Here is a 21,147-nt window from a genome sequence, read left to right as displayed (position 1 = left end):
AGGACCACTGTTGATTGACGGCTCTTGTTCGTTATTTCCGGAATAGTGAGGCACACCTGTCGTTGTTGTAGGCACCACGGAGGTGACGCTTGTCTTGTTGCTGGAGTGAAGCCAAAAGGAAGGCATTCTCTATGGGAAATAATCTTTGAAAACATTGCTTGTGGTCTTTGAAGTGGCAACACTGCAACATGGTGACCAGGAACTCGGCAGAGGTGTCTTATGTGGGCTCTCAAATTGTCAGTGGTGATGTATGTTTGAATTGGATGTTCTCTTCCGATCATAATTGCCCCGTAGGTTGAGGTGCATCGCGGCAATCCTAAGCACACGCGTAGTGCTTGTCCTTGCAGATTTTCGAGGGTGCGGATGTTCGTCTTGCACGTACTTGCCAGTAACGGCAAGCTGTAGCGCAAAAATCCCAGAAACAGTGCCCTGTATAGCTGTATCATTGACCTTATTTTTTGTGCCGCAAGATTTTCCGCAGAGGAACCGCATTATATGGACGACGGAAGTTAGCCTTCTCTTCAGGTAACTGCAGTGGGCACTCCACGAAAGGTCCTTGTCAATAATCACACCCAGGAAGCGATGGTTCTTCTGGTATGGAATATTTTGTCCACTGATGGTAACGGGGTATTCTGTCATGGCTATGCGAGTAAACGCAACCAATGCACATTTCTCCGTTGAGACGGGAAGACCTTGCTTACGGAGATATGAGCATGTCAGGGTGGCAGCCTGCTGGACTCTTGCACCTACTTGTAGACGAGTTACAGCCGAAGTCTATAGACAAATATCGTCTGCATATATGGATATGAGGATAGTACTTGGCAAAATTTCACGAAGGCCTACCATCACGAGGTTAAATAAAGTGGGACTTAATACGGCGCCCTGAGGGACTCCACGGGAGGTATAGTAATTTGTGGTAGGTCCATCTGAGGTTTGCCAAAAAAAAAGGACCTTCTCGTCAATTAATCCTGGATCCATTGGAACATTCGAGCACCGATTCCGACAGCTTCCCACGAGTCTAGGATGGCTTTATGTGTTACGTTATCACAAGCCCCTTTGACGTCGAGGAAGAGTGCCAGTGGTATGCGCTTGAGGCTCTTCTGTTGCTGGATAAATTTTGTGAGATCAATCACGTTGTCAAGAGATGACCTACCTTGCCGAAAACCCGTCATGCAGTTTGGGTATACGTTGTAGCACTCGAGGTACCATTCTAGGCGTGTAAGTATCATCCTTTCCATGACTTTTCCTACGCACCTTGCGAGGGCAATAGGGCGAAATGATGTCAAATCAAATGGTGACTTTCCTGCTTTGAGTAGTGGCACAAGTCGACTTATTTTCCAATTCTGGGGAACAATGCCCGCCTGCCATGAGTGGTTGTAATAGCTTAGCAACTGTCCCCTGACCTCCGGTTGAAGGTTGGCTAGAGCGGCGTAGGTGATGCCATCGGGTCCTGGTGAAGATGATCGTCGGGAAGCCGCCAAAGATGCGTCAAGTTCTTCTATGGTGAAATATTGTCCATTTCGGAGATGCGGGGTTCAGGGATAACACTCCTAATGGTGTCAGCGGACAAGGCGGACACACAAGCGATTCGCGTACAAAACGCATTTGCCACTTCAAGTTGGGTGCGGCCTAAATGTAGGGCTAAAGCCATGAAAGGATGTCTTTGTTGGGGAGTCGAGCGCAGGCTACGAATGGTGCTCCAGATGCGTGACAACGGCTTTCGGGGATCCAATGATTCGTAGAATGAATTCCAGCGTTCTTGTTCAAGTTTGTCTAAACGTCGTTGGACATTTTCTGTATGCGTCGTGCAAGCCTCAAGTCGCATATTGCTTTCGTCCGCCTGTATCTCCTTTCCGCCCTTCGGCGAAACGCACATAGTTTTTCCAGTTCAACATCGAAATCTGAACGCTTGCCGGTGAACGGGAGGAGACAGGAAGCTTCCCTCATTGACTCTTTGATGACATCCTCCAAGTTCTGGTCAGGGTCTTCACGGCATGTATTTTCCATGAGTCGCTGAAATTTGGACCAATCAATTCTTCGTGTTGTGGTCCTAGGAGAGGAGTTAGTAAGACTCCTTATTCGCATATAAGTTGAAATGTGGTCACTCCCATGCGTTTCGATGTCTGAAAACCAGTCCACTTGTGACCAGAAGTTTCTGGATACCAGAGTCAAATCGAGGCAACTGCTAGTAAGGCCCCGCAGGTATGTAGGACTGCCATCATTTGATAAACATTGGTCGTGCTTGAAGGCGAATGACACGAGGTTTCTTCCTTTAGCGTTGATCGTCGAACTACCCCAGATTAAGCGATGTGCGTTGAAGTCTCCAGTTATAACCCACGGGCCCGTAGTTGTTGTCAGTATGTCTCGTAGTCGGTCTTGTTCAAACCGTTCGGATGGTGATATGTAGACACCAATGAGTGTGAATGACACTTTTTCCTTTTTAACACCTAAGCAGACATATTGATTGTCATCATGCGGTTGAACAGCGTGATGCACATATGTAAAATCTGTGCGAATGTATACAACCACCTTGCTGCGTTCCTCGCACGTTGAAGAAACGAAAGATTCATACCCTGATAGTTTAGGAGGTTGTTGTACGTTTGGTTCACATATAACTATTATAGGAATATGATTCATGAATATATACTGACGGAATGAAGAGATGCGGGATCTCAGGCCTCTCGCGTTCCACTGCAGTATTGACGCTTGTCGGACCTCGTTGCGGAAGGAGAAAATTGGTCGAGCCATGGTTGCTACTGGAGACTTGCAAATACTGGACTTAGAGCATCCAGTACTTGTAGTGCACTCTGAGCGAGTGGAGACTTCAGGCTACTGTACAGCTTTCGCATGGCATCCAGCAGTGTTCGGAACATTCTGATGACTTCTGTGTCCTCCTCAGGCAGCTTGTCAGCGGCTGGCTGGAGGGATGTGATTGTCGATGTGCGCTTGGAATTTGCAGGTGGCTGTGATTTCGGCAATGAAGGCCAAACTGATTCATCTGCAACATGGCTGTTCGTTGGTTTGTTGACCGCGCTGGCCGCCTTCGGTCTGGGAGGCAAGAGCGGTGGAAAAGAAGGGCGGTGGAGTGGCGCTGTCGATGCAGCGTCTGAGGCATTCTTTGATGAACTGCGGTGACGATGACACCTCTTTCGGACGGTCCTGGCAGCCTCTCGATGCGAAGAATTGTCTCTCACCATTTGTTTCAATACCGCTATTTTTCTTTTGATTTTGGGGGATTCTTTTGACGAAGCTGCACGTGGCCCATGACAATTCGAGCATTTGAGGGTAGTTGCTTCGCAGTAATCCGCAGAATGGGCTTCCGCGTAACGAGGACACACCGTCTTATTTTCGCATACGCTTCTCACGTTGCCCAGCTTCATGCACTTATGACACTGTAAGGGCTTCGGTACGAAAGGTCGCACAGAATGCCGAAAATGGCCCACCTTTACGTGTGAAGAAAGCCAGTCACCCTTGAACATGATCTTCAAGCAGCGTGAGTTTTCCAAATGGACAACTTTTGCGATGACGCTGGCTTCAATTGCCGGTTTGGCCAGAACATCGAAGTCGGAGCTGGGAATGGCAGTATCCACATCGTAGATGACTCCAGTGACGACGTTAGAGCTCACAGGAATGTAGGAGCGAACTTTCATTCCCCCCAGCTCGTTGAAGTTGCGTAGTATATTAAGCGCCACGGCATGTAAAATGTCGATGGCCAATACGTTCTTACGCGTGTTCACTCTGATGACTGTGATCTCGTTTGGCACGAGTCCTTCCAGCATCATCGAAACAGATGACCTGTTGAGGTGCTTCATGTTACCGTCCGGTACCTCAGGGACAAAAAGGATAGTGTTTGTGACGGGTCTCCTTGGCACTCTGTCGTTCAACGTACTTGATGACGAAGATGTTCTGACGTTCCGCATCTTCGCTTTACGGCTCAGCATCAGCTTAAAATTGTCGTCGTCGGAAGGCTCTTCGCTGCTCACTGGGTAAGCAAAAGTGCCCTCGCTGTCGTAGTCGCTGTAGAGTCCTGTACGCTTCCTGGATGCGGCCACCGCCGACGCCGCCGTATCTGGCGGACGTCTGTGTAGGTCCACGTCCATCACCGACGGACACAGATGTGATATTCGCGAAGTTCACTTATAATTAGGTGAAAAAAGAGGGCACCTACTGGAACAGCGATCTGCTAAGCAATCACTTCGTCGTCGTCGGTGGACGAGTGAATGAGAATTTATTAGAAGGCATAGAGGTCGGCCTGAGCTAGTTCGCTCTAGCCTGCTACTTTACACAGGGGATAAGGGAAGGGGGAAGGAAAGAGGGATGAAGGGTGATGATGCGTAAAGCATGCTCCACCACTTATGAGACCACGTCCGGTCTCATAAGCGCGCGGATTCATATCAGACATGCCAGAGAAAAAGCATAAGGTTAAGGGGAAGACCCTCAACTTAAATGACATTCTGGGAGGTGATCAAGAGGCACCGTCGGGATATAGTCGTAGTCAACACTCGTCTTATCAACTGGGCGGACACAATGGAAAATGAAGCCGTCAACGAGAAATTCACCATGGACTACAAGCGAGACAAAAAGATCATTCTCCCGACAGCTCCAAAGGCTGCCTGTTGTCCGGATGTTGACTTATCCAAGGTTCCCAACCGACCGCCCTACATGGTCTACCTGGGCAACCTGCCATACGACGTCTGCGACGATGACGTCATCAAACTTTTTAGTGGCTTGAAGGTGTTGTGCGTACGCCTGCCCAGAGAAAGAGGCGACAGAGGTCGCATGCGTGGCTTCGGCTACGCTGAATTTTCAGACCAGAGCACTCTCTTAGAAGCCTGGGTTACAACGAGAACCTGAGAAGCCGGTCCATAAAAGTGAGCCTAGCCGAGGAGCACGACAACGAAGGTTGAGAGTGCGGAAATCGCGACATGGGCCGCAGCGAGTGGTCGTTAGGCGGCGATTGGAGGGCAACGTCGAGGGACGATGGTAGGGTTCTAGCCACCCTAACGATGGCGACGACGACCGAAGGGAGCTTTCCTCGTTTCGTGGTAGTCGTGGTTACGACGATGATGGCGGCTACCGCTGGCCTGGATTCGGGCGGGACTCTGACCGAGACGGCGGTGACTATGGCCGTGACAGGTTCTTGAGAGACCAACCTCGTGGGTTCGGAGACCGCGACCGAGGTTTCGACCGCGGCTTCGAGCGTCGGGGCGGGCTTGGAGGCTACGACAGGCCAAGGGATCGAGACTACGACCGGGATCGAGGTTTTGGTGGTGGTGGCAGGCGAGAGTGTGGGAGCAGCTTCAGGGACGACCGAGATGACCGGTTCAGCCGGGATGATCGGTATAGCCGGGATGACCGGGACGACCGGGATCAGGACTTTGCGTCGCGGGAGCACAATAATCTGGCGCTCAAGCCTCGCTCTGTGCCAGTGGAAGAGAACAAGGAGGCTGCTGCCGTGCCCAAGGCCCCCGAGCCTGCACCTAAGGCCTCGTCGGCCATTTTCGGCATAGCGCGACCCGTGGATACGGCTGCTCGAGAGCGTGACATCGAAGCACAGCTTGCTCGGCAGCGTGAGGAAGAAGAGCGCCGACAGATCTGGGACCGGGAACCCTTTCAGGACAGTCTCAAGGACGACCGGGTGTGGCTCTCTATAGTGCCGGCTCGGGGTCGGGGCGATCGCGGCGTTCTCAGAGTCTGGCCGAGACTCTTACGATGATGGAGGGCGGCAACCGCTGTCACGGCAGTACAGCAATGACAGCGATCAGCATTCACAAAATAGCCTGCACGGTTCTCAAGCTGGCTATGATGGACCTGTGCGAGTGCTTAGTAGAAATTCACGTGAACCAGGAGACTTGGCAAAGCGACCACCGGCCGACCGCATTCGACGACCAGACTACGGTGGCAGCGGGCCAAGGGATGGCCGCTATACGCGTAACAGCGGCGAGAGGCCGTTTTTCAAACAAGAGCTCACTTATGGCCACAAGAGCGACGACGGCAAAGAAGTAGTGTGCACAAGACGAAATATCTACGCGCATCTGCAGCAAGAAGACGGAGACGAAGTCTCTGACTAAACGTAGAGAAAAAAAAATGTTGACTGTGACGTCATCGATGATGCCTGTGCACCATACACAAGACCACGTCAGCGTATCACCCAGAAACTAATGGTCTGACTGAGCGTTTTCACCTAACTTTGTCCGACATGATCTCTATGTACGTGTGACCAGATCACAACTGGGACACTGTACTTCCTTTCGTCACGTTCGCATATAATACTGCTATACAGTGGACGACGAATTTCAGCCTTTTTTTCCTCGTGTATGGCCGTGTACCGACTTTTGTTCTGGACACCAGCCTTTTGTCCACATCTTCCGTTCCATCTTCATCTCTCCCGAAAGAGTTCGCCGCTCGCGTCGCCCGCTGCCGTGAAATCTCCCGCACCAACACTGCTACCATTCAGGACAAGAGGATAATTGACATTGATGCCAAGCGTGTAGTTGTTGTGTTCCGCCCAGGCGACGAAATCCTTTTGTGGACACCTGCTCGTGCACATGGGCTCTGCGAAAAATTTCTTCATCGATATCTCCGTCAATACACCGTCCTCGAATGAACATCTGAGGTTAACTATCGCGTTGCTCCTGTCAACGCGGCTCCTGATCGCCGTCGCCGCCACACCGAGATCGCCCACGTCTCTCGACTGAAACGATATATTCGGCGTCCCAACCCTTTCCAACTTGCTGCCCTCTTTCGCGAAGGGGGGAAAATAGTGTGAGCGCTGACTATGTACTCCATCTTCATCTGTATGATCAAACCATTGTAGTGATCATTGTATGTCGCGCGGCCTGGGTCTCTGGCTCGTGCATCTGGATTAAAAAGGATAAGCTGGTTACTGCCGTACCGAACGTGGTCTCATGATGTCATATATATATATATATATATTAACCTGCCTTGAGCAGGAATCGGACCTACGACCTTCGAATAACGCGTTCGGTATTTGAAGGTCGTAGGTTCGATTATTTTTTCAACCCACTTTTCTTTCTTCTGATATATATATATATATATATATATATATATATATATATATATATATATATATATATATATATATATATATATATATATATAAGCAGGCATGGTGGTTGAGTGGCCGTAGCGTTGCATATAATCCAGTAGATCCTCCGTGAGCGGTCACAACGTGGTTTATTTCGACGTTTCGGCCTAGAGTCTGGCCTTCATCAGGATTAAAGGTACAGTTTATTGGTGCTCAGCTTTATACAATCTCAAATCAGAGGGAAAGGAAAGAGAAAAAAGACAGAAAAAAAGAAAAAACAAGATAAAAAGAAAGAAAAGAAAAAAGAAGAGAAAAGAAAAAAAGGGAAAAAAAGAATATAAGGTGGACTCTCCTCGGGCGCCCCCCTTCCACTCTCTTTTCCACTTCCCCCTTCATTTCTCTCCCCTTTCTCCCCTTCACCTTTCTGATGTCAGTGGTCTGCGTATGCTTCCTTTCACTAACGCATTATTCCCGACCAGACGGCGCCTCCTGGCACTGGCGGTTCGGTGTGGGGCAAAAAAGAGCTTTCTTAGGAAGTTCTAAGCCTTTAACTACTCGGGGTCCCGTCAAAATTTCGTCGTAGAAAGAGGGGTTCCACGTATTGCGGCTAAGGCTGGTAAGGGGCGCAATGCGAATTCCTTGCCCGCTTCTAGATTACGCGTGTAGTGGGTGCCTCCCGGCTGTGTACAGGGTTGCTGTTGGGCATGTCATGCATGGCACAATTGATTGGGTAGTAAAATAAAACAGAAAACAGACGACATCTGCACTTAGGAAGAGTAGTTACACTTGGAATTGTTTTGAGTTGTCCAGTGCCCTTCGCAGCTGCAGTGGCGTGAACTCAGTTACTATTTTCATTGTTGCCGTTATTGTTTTCTGATGCTTTAATTGCAGCAAGTGTTCCAGGATTCTCATTTATTCCTCTATCGAGGGTGTTAAATCGGTGGATAAGGTATGACTCTCGTTGTTCACGTTCTCGATTTGATTTAAATCCCGTCTCTAAGAGCGTTACTGATAGTTTGTCGAATGCATGGTCGGGAAGATTGAGATGTTTTGATAGAGGTAGACTTGGGGCTGATTTCGCATGGGCTCTGTGATTATTGAAGCGAATCCTAAATGCTGTTTCTGTTTGTCCGATGTACTGCAAACCACACACGTTGCATTCGAGTAGGTATACCACATTAGAGGAATCGCATGTTAGGTTTCCTCGTATGTTAATCGAAAACTTGGATTGTGTGCTGGTTGCTTTGTGTGTTTCTCGCATCACCTTACATACAAGGCATCGTGGCTTTAAACAAGGTCGGCATGAATTATTGGGGGGTGATGTGTTAATTTGAAAGTGGACAAGTGTGTCTTTGAGGTTACGTGGTCGTCGGTAAACGACGCCTGGAGCGGATGGAAATGCGTGTTTGAGACGTTCACTTTGTTCCACAATGTCGTAACACACACACACACACACACACACACACACACACATATATATATATATATATATATATATCTATATATATATATATATATATATCTATATATATATATATATATATATATATATATATATATATATATATATATATATATATAAACGTGACTTGCTGCGCCAACCTGATGAAATCGACGCAAGTTGCGCCAAATTGTGCCAAACCATCCATCTCAGGGTTCCGCATGCGGCTCCCGGCAAGACGTCAGAAATCATAAAATGGTTAGACACTGTAATTGCAGCAGTATTTAAATAACTGTAAATAATGTTTAATTACCGAAGTCCGCAGTCGAGTCTAATGAGAGAATTTTTTTTCTTTCTGCGAACTAGGTGTTAGGATGACGACAACGACTGCGTCTCCGCTGCTGCCCTCCGCACCGCAGCTGCAGCGTGGCTAGCACGTGGTGAGAAAAGAGGGGCGTTTCCATAAGGAGAGAAGCAGATCGGCGTTTGAGAGATTATGAACACTCCACAGCAGCGTTTGTTTTGAACACTCCACAGCAGCGTTATGAACACTCCACAGCAGCGCATCCCAGATCGGAATTTGCACACGTACCTGCCAACTGTCATGATTTTCACGTAAAATCTATGAATTTCGATCGCGCGTACGATTTTACGAATCTTGCCAGAAATTTACAAAATTGTTTCATTTCCGACGAAAAAATAAAATTAGTAAAATAGTGTGGCCTCCGCGATTGGCTACGGCGCATTGCCGTAGCTGGTCGCGGAGGTCACAAAAACAGCGTTGTGTTATATTCCGCCACCAGGAGAGAACTATATGTATTAGTGTTATCATCTTGACATGTAAAGTCTCCCGGATTGCGACCGTTTCTTCAGTGTGTAGGGTTGCCCTGAAAATTTCCCAAAAATCGAAATGTGTGTGCGAGATCTGGCCGCATTGACAAAAATGCAGGCCAGTCCGTTCCGGGCTTTTTGCGAGCCCACAGCATTATAAACGAATTTGAGAGGCGTTCATATAAACTTACAGTAGAGTCTTAGTGATGCGAAACAGTGACAGATACGAACTCGTGAAATGCCACAGCTAAACTTATGTGTCAATTGGGCCGAAATTCGAATGTTCCGAACACGTTTCCTAATTGCGGCGTGTGATATGAACTTTAGCACCGAAACCGTCGAACAAAGGCCGACCGAGAGCAGCGTGCTCGAAGCTTCAGAAGTACGCGTGCGACCAGCCCACGCACTGTCTTCTACGGTGCGGGTGGTTGATTGATGATTGATTTGTGGTGTTCAACGTCCCAAAACCACCATATGATTATGAGAGACGCCGTAGTGGAGGGCTCCGGAAATTTCGACCACCTGGGGTTCTTTAACGTGCACCCAAATCTGAGCACACGGGCCTACAACGTTTCCGCCTCCACCGGAAAGGCAGCCGCCGCAGCCGGGATTCGATCCCGCGACCTGCGGGTCAGCAGCCGAGTACCTTAGCCACTAGACCACCACGGCGGGGCAATAGTGTGGGTGGTTGTCGTTGCCAAAACCGCTGTGGACGAAACCGCGGTCGTTCGACACGAACATGTATGGCGACGATGTTACTGACAGAAATCCTAAAGTGTGCGTGCGGCCAACGTTCGACCATTGAAAGCAACGCTGCTTTCCGCAAACTCTTTGGAGAAAACTGTGGCAGTTGCTACCATCAATAGCATAAAACAATTTAGTTTTGAAGGCACGTCGATTGAAAACAAAACTACAGTTTGCCACAGACCGCTGCGCACAAAATCGTGGTCGCGGCGATGCGATGGCGATCTACGAACTCCGAGGGCACGTGGCTGACGCAGCCGTAGGATGAGATGTGGTGAAGACGTTGTTGTGACCCTCGTCAGTAGGCGCCATGCTGTCCCTGAGAAACGTAGAGGGGCAGCGCTCCCACGCCCGGAACACCAGTTCTCTCTGAACCAGCGTCCAGAGGCGGGGAGCGACAAAAAAGTTAGAAGACGGTCCGTGAGCCCTACAAGCATTTCCTCCAGGCTGGCTTGTTTGGGGAGACAGCGAGGCAGCCCGACCGCGCAGGTAGTGACTAAGCAATTAAAGACTACTCCTTGGCTGCCCTTCTAGGGAAAGGCGTGTTCCGGGAGAACACCCATTTCCCCTCTCCTCAGTGAAACTCGGTCCGGAAGAGCATTGCGTCAAGAGGTGCGATAACTATTCGGCCGACCGTGTGTACTCGATTGATGCTCTGGAGAGCGGTTTCTTATGTTTGTGTGTGATTGGTGCGTCAGTCAGAGAGGAGGAGCTCGATGGGGCTTAAAAAGATGCTTGAGATTGCTGGACGTGGTTTTGAACCATGTAATGGTTCAACCACCACGCTCGTGGTCTGTGAAACTGCTAGCCTCTCTATGCTGTAAATAATGGCGAATTCCACTCGTCGAGCGGAAGCCAGTTTTCTTGCTCCGCGGCCGAGAATCTGCATTTCGCTGGTAGATTCGGAAGAAGTTCGCGTGTTCCACTGGCAGATTAGGAGCAACTTACTCCGTGATGGAGCGTTCCACGAGCTCCATCTTGCAGAGACGGATTTCGCCGGAACTCCGAGAATGCGTCGCTATCATTTCCGGCACAGTCGGGCAGCACTGTTGCCTGCAGCTGCCTTGAGCGGTTTTTTTTTTCTTTTTCGAGGCGGTGCCTTCTGCGCGGGTATACATTTCTAAAATGGCATTGTTTGATGCTGTTGGACGTGCTGCTGATGGTTTGCTTCTCGCTTTGAGTGACAGCGACAGCCTAGTAGCAGCAGCGAGGACGAGGTGCACATGCTTTCCTGCCCTGTACGTGGCTAAAGTCTCGACCAAAAATAATCGGCTATGTCGAGGAAGTTTTCCGGACTGGTTTAGTGACGAAAGAGTGCCATAAACCTGTTTGTTTCTTGTATCCCCATCTTGTCAGTATTCGATCGTTTTCTCCACCCGAAGTTACGCCACGCTACCACAAGAAATTTAACCAGGTCCGACGTAACCCTGACGTTCCGGCAACCCACGTCAGCGGGGAAGCATCGAGTAGACCCCAGTCTGCAACAAGTGGTGATCAGTGCTGGGATTAGAAGCGACTACTGGTGGACAGCGCAGGGATCCGCAACAACGTAAAAAAGGCTAGAAGCGTTTTGCCGCTCCTGTCGAAAGAATCTAGTAGCGAGCAAAGCCAAAACTCTGACCCGCGCTTTCGCGGCAGACAGCTGCGCCGTGCCGTCCATTCACGTGTGTCCCACGAAGACATGCGCAAATTGTTTTGACGGAAATATATTTTTCTAGTTGTTTTGATGACGCGAAATTTCAGCTGGAAGCATTTGCGCTCCCCTTCATAGACTACACTCGTTTGTTCGGCCTCTCCAAGCCACTATGAGACCACAGCGCCGATGAGTGCGCGTGCATTTGGGACCCCCCCTCCCCCAATTGTTTCTCGCGATGTTTTTTTGTTCTTTTTGTGCTAAAAATTGGGGGGGAAATGATTCAGAGCACCGATTTGACTTGTGGCGGCAAAACGTGATTATGCTTGTCGCTAAAGGCAAATCCATCACAGCCAGAAATTTAAAAGTCGGTACCCCCCCCCCCTTCCCCACTCGGGGTTTGACGAATTTCTCTGTTGGCAGGTTAGCAGGTATGCATTTGAGAGAAATTTAAAAGTCGGTGACCCCCCCCCCCCTTTCCCACTCGGGTTTTACGAATTTCTCTGTTGCCAGGTTAGCAGGTATGCATTTGAGAGAGAGCAAACATTCTGTCCCAGCCTTTCCTTTTCTTCTTTTCCTTCGCTGAGGTGTCGGAGGTGCCACCGTGGGTTCGGGCTGGGTGCTGAGAGCATTTTCGGAGTGCGGTATGTTCGAATTAAGCGTCGCAAGTGCTTGCGCGTTCGAATAACAGGGAGTTTTTGCCTATTAGAATACACGTAGCTTTTACGGGACCACAGCGTCAGTTCTAATTAACTGGAAGTTCGAATTAAGCGTGTTCGAATTAATAAGATTCGACATTAGTAAATTATGCCTTTATAATTCCAAGATCACCACGCTTGCCACGAGAACTCTCTCGGTAAGCAAGAAAACGTGCGAAAAAAATCGGGTGGCTTCACATAGTTGCACAATGCATCAATCGCGGTGACTTTACAATTTTGGACATTTTTTTACTAGGTCCTACACAGCTCTCAAGTACTAAAAACAAAGTAGGCTGACTTCTGAGATGGCTCTAGACTTAACGTACTAAGTCTCAGGATATTACTTTGAGTGAGTGCCGCTAAAGTAAAAAAAAACATGCACAGTAAAGTTTTTTATATCACGTGCAGAGATTTTAGCGCGAGATTCGGAAATAAATGTTTTACCTATATTTTTTCCCCAATTAATAAACCGGAGACGGTGAAAAGAACGGCGTGCAAGTTCTCGAGGCCTTTTTTAATCTAAAAGGATTCTTTGTTCTATGTCAGCGTCCATTTAATATTAAACTGTTTGAGGTAGTTTCTTCTTCAAAGTGCTCCATTATGAATATATACGTATGTCAAAGTGCTCCAAATGTGTAGTCCCCAGTAGAATATAAATATATATTGCCGCGCCCGAAACAAAGAACGAAGACGATGTGCGCGCCAACAGCCTCGTGAAAAGGGGGACTGAAGAAGACGACGTGCTTTTGTTTTGGTCGCCTGCTCTTGGCTCCTGCATAAAAACACACGCCGTCGGTTCTCGGACTCAACGTCTCGGTGCACTGCTTACGTTGAACCGCGACACTGGTGGAGGTGCTGGGTTGCAAGCCTGCCGATGCTCAACACCCCATCTGGGAGCCGTTCATCAAGTCCCGACACGCAGCCACCTGTTACGACACCAGTGCACCGCTTCAGTCGGCGGTTGCTAGGCCTATCTCCTGAGCTGACCTCCTTCGACGAACATTCTACCAGGCATTACGTACCTCTACCAATAACCTCCGCTAGCCAGCCACAGTTGGTCCAAGGGATACAAGGCAGCCCCGTTTCGAATCCAGCCCAGGTAACACTTCTTCAGCCACATGTGCCTGATCGCTTCAGTGGTGCCCCACACGAAGATGTTGAAGATTGGCTTGAGCATTACGAACGCGTTGCCGACATCAACCAGTGGAATGCTCAACAGAAGCTCGCCCGCACGTATTTCACTCTCGGTGACGGCGCTCACACGTGGCTTGAGAATCGAGAAGGCCGTATATCCACATGGGATGACTTTCGTCAGCAGCTGATTGACACCTTTGCTAGCGTCGACCGTCGAGAGCGGGCTCAGCAGTTGCTCGAGTTAAGGCTTCAAAAACCTAACGAAACTGTGGCAATGTTTGCTGAAGACGTGACGCGCCTCTGTCGTCGGGCTGATCCCAACATGTCCGAGGAGAAGAAGTTGCGCTACCTTATGCGCGGCGTGAAAGAACAACTGTTCGCTGGATTTGTGCGCAATGCCCTAACTACCGTGGCCGATTGTGTAAGAGAAGCCACTACCATTGAGCGTGCTCTGCACCAAAGATCGAGGCAGTATGATCGCTCGTCCACTACACCCCAATCAACGCTGCTTCAGTGACTCTGGACAATCAGGGCTCCCTACGTGACCTTATCAGAGATATTGTCCGCGAAGAAATTCAGAAGTTTTGGACTCCTTCAGTGGATACACCAGTGACCGCCGTTGCCGCAGTCGTTCGTGACGAACTTAGGCACGCTTTTTCAGCAGCTGATCTTGGTCGCGATCAGCGTCAACTCAGTTACGCCGACGCTGTCCGCCGACAACCACCCGTCCCGCCTATTACATCATACTACCAGCCACCTACAGCCGCACCTTCGTCGCAACCATTGCAGGAGGCTTTCAGACGTCAGCCCATGTCTCCGATGTCTCCATGCCACCAGCCACCACTTGCCGCGCCTTACTCACCACCACGAGAGGACATAAGACGCCCGCAATTTCGCAGAACGGACGCTTGGCGCACCGTCGATCGGCGCCCTCTCTGCTTCAACTGTGGTGGTGCCCGCCATATAGCTCGCTATTGTTGGTACCGCGACACATCGCTTCGCCCGTCTCGGTCAGGGTACGACGGTCGCCGTGCCAATGACGACTACATTGTTCGCCATGACGACCCTGGTTTTCGAGGACCTTCAACAACGTGGTCTCCCTATCACGAGTCGCCTCCTCATCGCCAGCCCAATTCCGCCCACAGGTCACGCTCTCCATCCCGTGCTCAGACATCATCACCGAATCGACGTACTTTTGCTGACCTTCGGGGAACAAGGTCGCCCAGCCCTTACCGGGAAACTAAAGGCGGCGACCTCTCGGGGTAAGGTCGCAGCCCGACCACAAGACGATAAAAAGTCCCCAGTACTGCCGCGACAGAACGACTTGACGCCGACGAATGTTAACAACGACGAAATGAAGAGCGCCGACCTTGATGTAATTATTGACGGAGAGCAAGTATCGGCCTTAGTCGATACGGGTGCTTATTTTCCATAATAAGTCGCAAGCTGGCTGATCATCTTAGAAAAGTAAGAACGCCATGGCCAGAACCACATATAAGAACAGCGGGTGGTCAATTGCTGCTCCCTACTGAAAGATGCACAGCAAGAATCAGCATAGGAGATTCTTCTTTCGTCGCGACTTTCATTGTTCTCCCAGAGTGCTGCAAAGATTTAATTATAGGAATGGACTTTCTCAGGGAGCATGGCGCAATAATCAACATCCCGGACCACGTGGTTTCATTTTACGAGAGTGCTCGTCTGACTGATCCTACATCACCAGAGCACAAATCCTTTCGTCTCAAAGACCACAATATAGTCGTGCCGCCTCGATCATGTATCCTCGTTTCAGTAGCATGTGACGTACCGTTCGACAGTGAAGGAGTCGCCGACCAACTAACCTCGCTGCTTTTCACTCACGGGATTTCCGTAGCACGAGGAATAGTCAATGTCACCGACGGCTGAACGAACTTGCTGTTGACCAATTTCACCTCCGAGTGACGGCACCTTCCAAAAGGCACAACGTTGGCACATTTAGATGAGATCGCAGATGTTCATGACTGCTTTTCAGCACTCGAAGCAACACCTGCACAAGACCCCCGTGACCTTGCACCTAACCTTGACGTCAGCCCTACTTTAACTCAGCAACAGCGGGAACGCCTGCTTGTGCTGCTAGACGAGTTCCACGACTGTTTTGCGTCGACCTCGAAAGTTGGCCGGACGTCCTTGACCAAGCACCGAATCATCACAGAGGACACGGCTAGACCAATCCATCAAAATCCGTACCGTGTGGCTTCAAAAGAGCGAGAAGCGATAGAACAGCAGGTAACAAAAATGCTTGAAGACGACGTCATTCAACCGTCGAAAAGCCCCTGGGCATCACCTGTTGTTCTAGTGAAAAAGAAAGACGGCAGCCTGCGTTTCTGTGTGGACTATCGAAAGCTAAATCAGGTTACAAAAAAGGATGTGTACCCGCTTACCCGCATAGATGATTCGATTGACAGGCTTCGAAACGCACGTTACTTCTCTTCCATGGACTTAAAGAGCGGATATTGGCAAATTGAAGTAGACCTCAGGGATCGTGAAAAAACCGCTTTCGTGACGCCAGACGGACTGTACGAATTTAAGGTTTTACCATTTGTCTTGTGCTCCGCTCCTGCTACTTTCCAGCGTCTCATGGATACCGTTCTCTCTGGCCTTAAATAGAGAACCTGCCTAGTATACCTTGACGACGTCATTGTGTTTTCTACAACGTTTGACGAACACCTTGAACGATTGCAAGTGGTCTTGCAGGTCATACGGGCCGCAGGCCTGACGCTCAAGCCGGAGAAATGTCACTTCTGCTTTGAGGAACTGCAGTTTCTTGGCCATGTCGTCAGTTACGCAGGAGTTTGTCAAGACCCCGAAAAAGTTGCCGCCGTCGCACAGTTTCCAACACCATCAAATAAAAAGGCAGTGAGGCGTTTTCTGGGTCTCTGTGCATATTATCGGCGATTTATTCCAGATTTTGCGCGCATTGCGTCACCTTCAACTCGTCTCACGAGGGATGACGTTGCATTTGTTTGGGGCGACGAACAGGAAGATGCTTTTAATGATTTGCGGCAACGTCTACAGACGACCCCCGTGCTTGCCCATTTTGATGACACAGCCCCTACAGCGCTCCATACTGACGCCAGCAATGTTGGCCTCGGAGCTGTGCTTGTACAGCGCCAGGATGACGAGGAAAGAGTGATCGCTTACGCAAGCAGAACTCTGTCACGCACAGAAGCAAATTACTCGACCACTGAAAAGGAATGCCTCGCCGTGGTGTGGGCAGTTATGAAATTTCGCCCATACCTGTACGGCCGCCCATTCAAGGTTATCAGTGACCACCATTCGTTGTGTTGGTTAACAAGTCTGAAAGATCCTTGCGGGCGATTGGCACGCTGGAGCCTTAGACTACAGGAGTTTGATATAACGATGGTGTATAAGTCGGGAAAACGACACATGGACGCCGACTGCCTATCTCGATCACCAATAGAGTCGGCTGCTGCTTTTGATGAAGAGACAGCGTTCCTCGGAATCCTCGACACGTCAACCATCGCAGATCACCAGCATGACGATCCTGAGCTACTTGGCTTGATTAATTATTTAGAAGGACGAAGCCAGAATGCACCCAAAGCCTTTACAAGAGGACTATCGTCGTTCTGTCTGCGAAACAATGTCCTTTACAAAATGAACTTTTCGTCAGACGGGTCCACCTACCTGCTTGTCGTCCCTACCACTCTTCGTTCTGAGGTGTTGCAAGCGTGCCACAATGAGGTAACATCTGGACATTTAGGCTACACGCGCACACTGAGCAGAGTTCGAGGGAGATATTACTGGCCTAGACTCACCGCTACCGTGAAGCATCATGTTCGGACCTGCCTCGATTGCCAGCGGCGCAAGTCACCTCCAACGAAACGAGCCGGTTTGCTACACCCTGTCCAGATCCCGACAACGCCATTTGACCAGATCGGAATAGACCTTTTGGGCCCACTTCCCACCTCTAGTGTTGGTAACCGCTGGGTTATAGTGGCGACCGACTACCTTACTCGCTACGCCGAGACAAAAGCCATCCAGAGAGGCACAGCAGAGGAGGTAGCCCGGTTCTTCATAGAGAACATTGTGCTGAGACACGGTGCGCCATCGATCGTTATAACAGATCGCGGAACCACATTCACGGCCGCGCTTTTAGATCATGTGTTGGTGCTCAGCGGTACTATTCATCGCAAGTCGACAGCTTACCATCCACAATCCAATGGGTTGACCGAGCGACTTAAACTCTGGAAGACATGCTTTCAATGTATGTGGACTTCGAACACAAAAACTGGGACGATATTCTCCCTTATATAACGTTCGCATACAATACTGCGAAACAAGACACCACTCGGATGACCCCATTCAGCCTTGTTTATGGACGAGAAGTAAGAACGATGTTAGACGCGATGCTGCCACACGAATGCGATGACAACGAAACGAGTGCTGACGCGTTTACTCAACGCGCAGAGGAAGCCAGGCAGCTCGCACGCCTGCGAATATACACACAGCAAGAGTACGACGCAGGCCGCTATAACCAACGTCATGCCCCTGTAACGTACGAAACCGGGGACAGGGTATGGGCTGATTTGTGGGGTTTAACGTCCCAAAACCACTAATGATTATGAGAGAGGCCTTAGTGGAGGCCTCCGGAAATTTAGACCACCTGGGGTTCCTTAACGTGCACCCAAATCTGAGTACACGGGCCTCTAACATTTCCGCCTCCATCGGAAATGCAGCCGCCGCAGCCGGGATTTGAACCCGCGACCTGCAGGTCAGCAGCCAAGTACCTTAGCTACTAGACCACCACGGCGGGGCGAGGGTATGGGTGTGGACGCCTGTACGAAGACGGGGACTATTCGAAAAATTGCTCAGAATGTACTTCGGACCTTATCGAGTGCTGCGACGACTAAGTGACGTTACCTATGAAGTCGTCCCGGATAGCTCAAACTGTTCAAGGCGTCGCCAGCACCGACCTGAGCTTGTGCACGTAGTGCGCATTAAACCATACGTCAGCGAGTGACTCTGCAAGGCCCCGTCGCTTGTACAAAGTGACTTTATGCGCGAATCACTGGCTCAGATATAGCATCGGGGCGATGCTCTTTTAAGGGGAGGCAAATGCCGCGCCCGAAACAGAGAACGAAGACGATGTGAGCGCCAACAGCCTCGTGAAAAGGGGGACTGAAGAAGACGACGTGCTTTTGTTTTGGTCACCTGCTCTTGGCTCCTGCATAAAAACACACGCCGTCGGTTCTCGGACTCAACGTCTCGGTGCACTGCTTACGTTGAACCGCGACAATATATATATATATATATATATATATATATATATATATATATATATATATATATATATATATATATATATATATATATATATATATATATATATATATATATATATATATATATATATATTTATATATATATATATAGGAAAGAAGTGTATACCTAAGGGCTTGTTTTTCCTTGGTTTGACACAATATTAATGGGATCTAACAGACAATAATGCCAAGGAATGAATAGGGGAAGTTATTAGAACCAATGTAATTTAAATAAGAAGAGAGAAAAGTGAGTGGAAAGAGATAACTTGCCATAAATATATATATATATATCGAATCCTGCGCATGGCAAGTTATCTTTCCACCAACTTTTCTCTCTTCTTATTTACATTAGAGTTCGGTCTAATATATTCCCCTATACTTTCCTTCGCACTATTTTCTGTTAGATCTCATTTAATATTGTGTAGCTTTGAAGTGCCGAACCACTTTCGATGGTCTGTCACCCATCATTATGTTCATGCCGTCCACACGGCAAAAAGCTTGGCGGCACAGTCGTTTCCCAAGGTCAAGTTTCTCGTACCTGTTTTCGCGCTCTTTGTGCATCCCAAGAAATGCAGGAAGTGTTCAAAACAAGGCAAAGAGCTCGACACCGAACCGTCGGGACTGGTATGGTAGTCGAACTGTTCGCAGTGTTATACCGTTGCGCTCTGTACGCTGTTGCACTGACGGAGGTTATTTTTGTACTGCCGCATTCCTTCGTGGAAGTTCGCGGTTTTTTCACCGTACGATGCGGGGCACTAGGCGCATGGTATTAGGCACGCTGTGCTTTGCGCTTTTTCCGCAGGTGCATGGTCTCTGGGCCGACGGACGAAACTGCCAATGGTCTCGATGGAAATTCCGTCTCGATGAACATTCAGGCTCGTTGGGCATTCAGTCTCGTTGGACATTCAGACTATGAATCCCTGCCGAGGCCCACGCCCACCACCATCCACACAACCCGTCAAAACATTGCTGCACGTAATCAGGTTTTGCACTGTCTCCATGATCAGACTACCTTTAATCTCGGATATCGCGAAATGACGTGATCTCGTGAAGTCACATCACGTTTAAATGATGTCACAATTTTCGGCGGTGTCTGACGCCATATATGTTGTCGTCACTACGTGATGATTTTTCGTATTACTCGACGTCGCCAACGCGGGACGCAAGCGGTCAAGTTTAACGTTTGATGACGCACCTACAGTTCTCGCTTAAAAACGAAAAAAAATTCCGTCGGTGGCTATGGCATCCCATGGCGGTGGCGTCAACAAGAGCGACGCGATAACTATCGCGTCACCATAGGACGTCATCGAGACATCACGTATCACAGAATGTGTAAGGCCACACAGCTTACACATTCTGGACCTTACACATAGTGTGCAAAGTCATCATCATGATCACGTTATCACACATCATCGCTTTGCACTGCCTATGTGATCGGCCCACCAATCTCGGAGACCGAGAAAAACCAGGTGTTGTACTAAATGTTTGGAATGCCTCTGCTCATAGAGCCAGTGCAAAGCCAGTTTTATGCAGAAAGCCTTCGGATGGGTGTGGGAAGTACCAATAAACCGATTGAATAAAAAAAGAAGTTGGCTTACGCCTTTCAGTTCACCCATGGCTTCTCCTTGGGGGAATTCATAAAAAACAAAAAAACACTGCAAGTTTTTTTTTATTGCAGGCTTACCTAGTATTTATTTTATTGTTTACTGCTTGGTTATGTTCAATCGTATCTGCATGTTATTCACCATAAACCTAGAGGCCTCACCAATAGTTGCTTCGCACACCTCTTTCTTTTTGTTCCCTTTGTCAAGCCAAAGAGGGCTAGTTGTAGTTTTATTATTACGGATACAGAAACGACACTCGCAGCCAGATAACGTTGCCAACTTATGTAAGCGCTGCTGCGGTATTCTATACAGTTCCCACACTGAACGAGGCTTCCACCATTGCTTTTAAAGTCACAGTCTCACCATTAGCAGCCTTGAACAGCATTGCGTATAAACGTTTTCTGGCTTGAACATACTTGTGCCCAGACATTATTGAGTGCTTATTATCACCATGAGAATGTTCTATTTTGCGGAATTTTTCGTTCTGAAGAATGTTCTATTTTGCGGAATTTTTCGTTCTGAATACGCCCGAGGTGAGTCCTTCGGATGTTTTGTCCATGGCCGTTTTGGCAAAGGTGACAAGAAGGGCTGTATGTTTTCTGCAGCTGGAGAGCCATCTGTATCGAAACAACAAATTAGTAAATTAGCATAATCATAAACTGTAATGAAACAAGGGATCACGGGAGCTCAAGCAGT

The 21,147-nt window shown here is 48.9% G+C and overlaps 1 pseudogene; it reads left to right on the top strand.

Moving 5' to 3' along the window:
* Positions 1-2,847: 2,847 nt before the first annotated feature.
* LOC142776984 (eukaryotic translation initiation factor 4B-like) lies at positions 2,848-6,105 on the top strand (annotated as a pseudogene).
* The last annotated feature ends 15,042 nt before the right edge of the window (positions 6,106-21,147 follow it).

The sequence above is a fragment of the Rhipicephalus microplus genome, chromosome X, assembly GCF_043290135.1.
Source record: "Rhipicephalus microplus isolate Deutch F79 chromosome X, USDA_Rmic, whole genome shotgun sequence".
Taxonomy (NCBI): Eukaryota; Metazoa; Arthropoda; class Arachnida; order Ixodida; family Ixodidae; genus Rhipicephalus; species Rhipicephalus microplus.
This window is presented reverse-complemented; position numbering and strand designations above follow the sequence as displayed.